The following is a 7,425-nucleotide window of genomic DNA, read 5'->3' as shown; positions in this document are numbered from 1 at the left end:
GGTAAATAAAGAAATTATGGTACATCCACACAATGGAATACTACTCAGCAATGAAATTGAATGACAAACGCAGCAACATGAATGAATCCTAAAAGCTTTATGATGAGTGAAAGATGGCATGTACAGTAGAGAATGTGCTGTATAATTCCGTCTATATAAAATCCTAGAAAAGTCAAAGCTGTAGAGATGGAAAGAAGATCAGTAGTTTCCAGGGGCCTCTTGGTGGGGACTGATAACCTTTTGGTTTGATTGAAATGTTTTATATCTTGATTTTGGTGATTTTTACATGACTGTATTTATTTGTCAAAATTCGTCTAATTGTACCAGTGAAACTGATAGATGTCCTTTTATGTAAAATTATACTTTGACATAGATAATTTTTTTTCCTTTTCAAATTCAATTTCGATTTCTTTTGATTTGAGCTCTTCACTTTTACCCATCTGAAAATAAGAACTACCACTATTGCAATTTACTAAAGAGTTACTATTTGCCAGCAACTGTGCTGAGAAAGTTACATATATTTATTTCATTTAATTCCATCTTCTGCTCTTTCACGTGGGCATTTCAATTTGGGGGATTTTTAAAATTTGAATTTTGAAGTTTTTGTAAACCATTTCTCTTCAGAGGACTGGCCTTTTCCAGTCTGCATTTATGGACAGATGGGATTAGAAGATTTTCCCTTAATTGTTGCCAATGTTTGTCTTCTTATCCTGGAAATATTTAATAAAAAATCATAGACTAATATTCATGTTGAGCCCTTACTATGTGTCAGGCACTATGCTAAGTGTTTTGTAGATAATATCTTGTTGAATCTTCATTACTGATGAAGAAACTGAGGCTGAAAGAGATGAAATGATTTGCTAAGATGATCCACTGGAAAATGACAAATCTAGGATCCAAGTTCAGGTCTTTTGGATTAGCCTTCTTGTTACCCAAAAGATCTTTTTTTGTCCCAGGAATGTACTCCCATGGCCTTTGACTTAATCCTCACCTTCCTCAGTGCTCCATATTATGCACGTCAAAAGTCTTCCTGGGACTCTTAATGCTTACCCCGACTGGTGTGCTGGAACAAACGAACAAACAAGCAAAGAAGCCCACCCCAGTTTGTAGCGTTTTCCAATTTCCAACGTGTAAATGCTCCCACCATGGTCAATTTCAAGCTTCCAACGTATTGTCCCTAAACAGGAGTTGGAGAAATACACGTCATTGGGTTCTCTCAAGCAGGTATGAGCTGCCACCAGCTTACCACTGCATTGTTCACTTGAAATGCTTTTGTGCATTCTGTAGGATCAGTGCCTTTGTCATATGCTCTGGGAATGCTTCCCCAATCCCTCCTGGCTGGTTTAGGATAGGCTTTAATGAGCATTTACCACCATGTTCTCTAGTGATGGCTTTCTCCTGTGCCTACTCCTCTGACCTGAGAGTTCTTCAAAGGCAGCTTTGAGCCCAGCATCTGGACACAGCATACATCAGCCAATATTTACTGAATGAGTAAATGAACCAGGGATTCAAATCCCTTCCATGGCTCCCGATTTCCCTCAGCATAAAATCCAAACTTCTTACTTTTATAAGGTCTTGCATGATGGGGCCTATGCCTCTCTCTCCAGCCTTATTCCAAGCTCCTCTTCCCTTCCTTCACTACACTCCAGCCTCCATGGCATCCTTTCAGCATCAGTCACATCAAGTTCTTACTGCCTTGAAAACTTGGCACATCTTTTCTGTGTGCCTAGAATCCCTTTCCCCCAGTTTCCAAAGCTGGCTCCTTTCCATCCTGCAAATCTGTTCTTATTATCTTCTCCAACATTCCAGCTAAATGATCTATATCACAGTGCTGTGTTCATCCTCATTACATCTTTCTCATTTTGTAATTGCATATCTATTTGTCTATTTCCCATATATTACCTATCTTTCCCACTAGACTACAAGCGCCATGAGGACAAGAATTGTGTCTGTTTCTATCACTCCTTGCACCTAGCAATACCTCCATTAATGTTTGTCAAAGAATTATGTGTATAGTTGAAAGGTCAGTGTGATTCCAAAGGTTGATGAACAAGCATATGCATTGTGGAGGGAAAATTATTTCTTCATCCATTCATTCATTCACACAAATATTTATTGTGCTAGATTTTGACCTGCATGATCAAGGCACAGAGGAAAATTAGATGCTCTGTTCCGTAAGAGGCTCACCGTCTAGCAGTGAAACAAAAGCTTTATTTGGGAATGTACAATGTGCAGTGGGGCACTGGAGAAGGAGAACCTAAGTCCACTGGGGGAGTAAAGGAAGGCTTCACAGAGTTGACTCTTAAGTTAGGTTTTCAGGGCTGAGTAGGAGTTTGCCACTTGGGCAGGTTGAGAAAAGCTGTTCTATGTGGAGCGGTCTGAAAAAGTGTGGTGCTGTAAGAAAACAAAGTGTTTGGGGTAAATTAAAGCAGTTCAGTGCTGCTGGGGTATAACATATGAAGGGAGTGATAGAAGGTGAAGCTAGAGACAGAGGCAGGAGCAGCCATGTATTTTGTCCTACAGGTAAGTTGAAATGTATTGAACTGGGGGATAATAGGACCATATCTCTGTAAGGTGGCAGAAGGAAAGGAGAGAGTGGAAGGTAGTAGAAAGTTAAAGAGTTTTCGTAAGCCTTTCTGCCAAGTTGCTCTCCTGCCTAAAGCAGACCTTACTGATAGAATGCTACACTTTTCCCCATGGAGCCTAGATTCCACCTCAGAATCTTTTTCAACACAGCCTTCCAGGCAAGGACAACCAATCAGTAGGACTTGGCTCACTGGACGTACCTTGTATGTTCTTCTTACACTGCGTATTTCTGGGGGCTCTTAACAGCTCTGATATGATGACTTTAAGAAAATATTAACTCAACCAATAATCTTTTCACTTTGGTATGAGATAATGCCTTAACTCGAGTGTGTAGCTCTAATGGTGAAATTTCTGGCGCTGGAGGGTGTAGGAGGAAGTACTTTGAAGGAACCTGCCAGGTCCTTGTAAAAGTGTCCATTCTTTTGTTGACTTTTTTTGTAAATATAGAATATTGCTCCTTTGTCCCATGTGTACATAGGAGATATAATTATACCAGTTTCTGAAGGTGATTGGTTTCAGAGAGACTGATAAAAAGGCAGGTTCTGCAGGGAAAGAATAAGAGTCTTAAAGTCACCCAAACTTATCTTCAAAACCCTGCTTTGCACTTTTCTGATTTTAGGAAGCTAGTAAACATTTCCTGAGTACCTACTCTGTGCCAATCGTGGGCTAAGCACTTCCAGCTTTATTCTATGGATGGGGAAACTGAGGCTCAGAGAAAGTAATTAGTAACTTATAAGCTGTGAGGCTTCAAATAAATTCTTAACCTCTCTAATTTTGCATTTGCTGATTTGTAAAATGTGGCCGATAAAGCCTACCTGCTGGGGTTAAATAAGACAATACTTGTGAAAGCACCTAGTAGCTGGTAGAGGCTCTTCAGTGTTATCTCTTTCTTCCCTTTTCTTGGCAGAAAGGCTGGCTGAGCAAAGAAAGCCCCAGTTTTAGGTCCTCAGGGAGAAACACATCTTTGCTCTGGGCTCTGAAATCCCTGGAGCCCACAACTTAATAGACTTACGATTGGTTAATTTTCTCTTGACATTGATCAGCAATGGGTCACATCTGGCACCCGCTGGCCTGGCCCTGAGGGGGAGCCGCAAGATGCCTGGCCTGGCCTCCCTAACCAGAAATTCAATAACTTTTTCATATAAATTGTTCGTAAGAGAAAACTTCTTGTTTTCAGCAGTTGTCGCTGTTTCAGCATTTTTCTGTACGAGATGAAAAACTTTTGCATTGAGCAAAATACAGATTTATGGTCAATAAAGTGAAGTTTAACAGTTTATAGAGGCTATACTTTCTTTCTTAAAAACTGATATTAAAAGCCATTTTTCCCAGTCTGTGTAAAAATGGTTCCTCTATCAATCAGGATCCCAGTTTGTTTAAATGATAGAAGAATTAGGAAAAACTCTCTCATCAGAGGGCCTTCAAACACATGCCCATCATCGACTTCTGTCCTAGGGCTTTGGATAGATCAGGGATATTTCTTGAAACTGGAGACAGTCAAGCTGGAAACCAGAAGTTTCTTGGAGCCAGAGCAAGCTGAATCTCAGATGGGGTGTGAAGAGGGGGATGCTCCTCTTTTATCCAATATCTGTCTGGTATCATTTATTTACTCAGCAAATCATTTGCTGAGGACCTACTGTGTGTTAGAGCCTGAGCTGGGCACTGGAATGACAAAGATCTGCGTCCTGCCCTCAAGGTGCTCGCTGTTGAGGAAGCGAGTCAAGCAGGCAGGCAGTGACAGCGGAGTCAGGAGTGGTTACTGAAAAATGTTGAGGAAGAGCACCTCACCCAACTGAGTCCTGAAGACAAGTGAGAGAGGTGGCAGCAAGGGAAGGAAGGGCAGTACAGGCAGAAGAGGCAGCAGGATGCGGTAAGAGCTGGTCTCCCTTCCCGGATCAGTTTTCTCTAGGGTAGACTAGGAAGCCGAGGTTTGCCTGGCAGCTGCTCCCAAGCGTCGCATTCATTTGCAGCTCCCTGCTCAGGGCTCCTCCTGGGTGCTCCCGGCTGTGCCATGGACCCCTGCTCCTCTCCGGAGTCTGAGGGCTGTGTCTGTATCAATGTGGGGCTGTTCTCACAGGCGCCAGGGTGAGGAGACCATTCTTCCCTTTCCTGCTGTCTGTACCTGTGTTCCTTTTCACCTGCCCACCCTACAAGGCTATCAGAGCATGGTAGGCTTTACCGAAGTGTTGGTGGAACCGGACAGAAATAGCAACATAGGATAAAATATTTAAAATTATGTAAAGTGTGACTGTCCAGAGAGTTCCAGAAAGAATAGTGTATCAATTATAAGAAGGGTGCTCTGAGGGGGCTTCTGAGGCTTACTCCCTTTCCTAAGGTCTACTCCTTCCTTCTTGCCATTTATATTTTATTTTATTTTATTTTTGAGATCGAGTTTCGCTCTGTTGCCCAGACTGGAGTGCAGTGGTGTGCTCTCGGCTCACTGGAACCTCCACCTCCTGGGTTCAAGTGATTCTCCTGCCTCAGCCACCATACCCAGATAATAGTTGTGATTTTAGTAGAGTTGGGGTTTTGCCATGTTGGCCATACTGGTCTTGAACTCCTGACCTCAGCCTCCCAAAGTGCTGGGATTACAGGCATGAGCCACCGTGCCGGGCTTATTCCTTACTTCTTGTAAGAGAAAAAAGTCATTCTCTTTAAGTCTCTCTGGAGTCCAGTACCAGCTACTCTCCATGTTCAGGCAACCCTGTATCCCTGATCTGAGGACACTGAATTCCCCACTCCCACCCCCATGAACACTACACCCACTCCCACATAACACTCATCTACCAACAACTAGTAGTTCTCAGAGACAGAACTGCCTAGCTCTTTCCTCATCCCAGCACATGTGCACAGCTTTCCTGCTCATAGAGGGGACAGCCCTTCACATTTTTACGCAGAACTCTGTAGTCTCTCTTTGGTTCCTTCTGCTTTCAGTCTGCCCGGGGCTTACCAGTGCCTGAAAAGGGAAGGCCCCATTGCTGGCTACCTCTTAACTGTACAAAGACAGAGGCTAAAGCTCTGAAATACAATTTACTTTAGGTCAATTTAAATTCTTAGGTGAATTTCTTGCTCTGTGAGCCGAGAAAACTCCTAGGTATTGATGGGATGGCAGCATGCTCTTCCCACACCATCCAATAGAAATGGAATGTGGGTCACATGTGTCATTAAAAAATTTATGGTGTTCCAATAGCCAAGATTTGGAAGCAACCTGAGTGTCCATCAACAGATGAATTAGATAAAGAAAATGTGGTACTTCCATACAATGGAGTACTATTCAGCCATAAAAAAGAATGAGATTCAGTCATTTGCAACAGCAGGATGGAACTGGAGGTCATTTGGTTAAGTGAAATAGGCCAGGCAGACAGAAAGACAAACATTGCAAGTTCTCATTTACTTGTGGGATCTAAAAATCAAAACAATTGAATCCGTGGAGACAAAGAATAGAAGCATGGTTACCAGAGGTGGAGGAGGGTAGTGGTGAGGTTGAAGGGGGAGGTGGAGATCATTAATGGTACAAAAAATAGTTAGAATGAATGAATGAGACCTACTATTTGACAGTACAACAGAGTGACTATAGTCAACAATAATCTAATTGTACATTTTAAAATAATGAAGAGTATAATTAGATTGTTTGTAATACAAGGACAAATGCTTGAGGGGATGGATACTCCATTTTCCATGACATAATTATTATGCTTTGCATACCTGTATCAAAACATCTCATGTACCCCATAAATACATACACCTACTATGTACCCACAAAAATAAAAAATAAAAATAAAAAACCCAGGGATAATAAGTCCCTGCATGTTAAAAACAAAATTTCTAGTGTCCACACATTTAAAAAGGTAAGAAGAAACAAGTGAAATCGATTAATCAAATGTGAATATAAATTAGTCTAAATATCATCATTTAGAAATGCAATCAGTAAAAAATTACCAGTGGAGATATTTTGCATTCTTTGTTTTCATACTGAGTGTTCAAAATCCAGGGACCATTTTATACTTACAGTATAGTTTGATTTAGACTAGGCACATTTCAACCTGCCCAGTTGCTCTGTGTGTCTCATGGCCTCGGGATTGGACAGCAACGAGATAGAGTCTAAGTACCTGTGTGCGCACAGGCCATGGGAAAGAGGGAGAGATGGGGGGCGAGGAGAGAGGATATCTAGAAATGAGGTCTCAGAGAGATACTTTTGCTGTGGGAAAGCATTTGGACTTTATCCTGAAGACAATGGAGCAGATATAGAAGCGTTTTACGTAAAGGAGAGTTGTGATCTGGCTTACGTTTTAGAAAGATCTTCTGGCTGCCCAAAGAGAGGATGTTGGAGGAGGCAAATAAGTTTGAAGGCAGGAAGATTTCACTTGGAGAATTGCTTCCTGGAGAGAAGGGAGGCTTACTGGGTGTGGATAGAGGTGATTGGATTCTAGACTTGTGAGGGAGGTAGAACCCACAGGACATGTTGGATGTGGGCGTGTGAGAGAGAGCTGGAGTCACGGATAACACGTTCTGCCCTGTGCAATGAGGTGGATAGTAGTGCCCTTTACTGAAACACAGAACAGGAGGAATGCCCAGGTTTGAGGGTGGAAGGTGAGTGGGGCAGTTTAGGACATGGGAGTTCGAGAGTCCTTCACACATCCAAGCAGAGGTGTCCCTCAGGAAAATGCACCTGGAGCTCGGGAGAGAAGAGTGAGTTGGAGACAAGGTTGGGCACCCACTGGTTGTGAGGGATCCCAACAATGTCTCTGACTCCAGTGGGCCTTTTGAAGGTTTCTACCTCCTAAGCCTGTCTTGAAAGTTGGTAGTGACAGCAGTGACCTTATGGTGCTTAGCACAGAGTCC

This window comes from Trachypithecus francoisi, unplaced genomic scaffold (genome assembly GCF_009764315.1).
Source record: "Trachypithecus francoisi isolate TF-2019V2 unplaced genomic scaffold, Tfra_2.0 Lachesis_group21, whole genome shotgun sequence".
Taxonomy (NCBI): Eukaryota; Metazoa; Chordata; class Mammalia; order Primates; family Cercopithecidae; genus Trachypithecus; species Trachypithecus francoisi.
Note: the sequence above shows the minus strand (reverse complement) of the source record.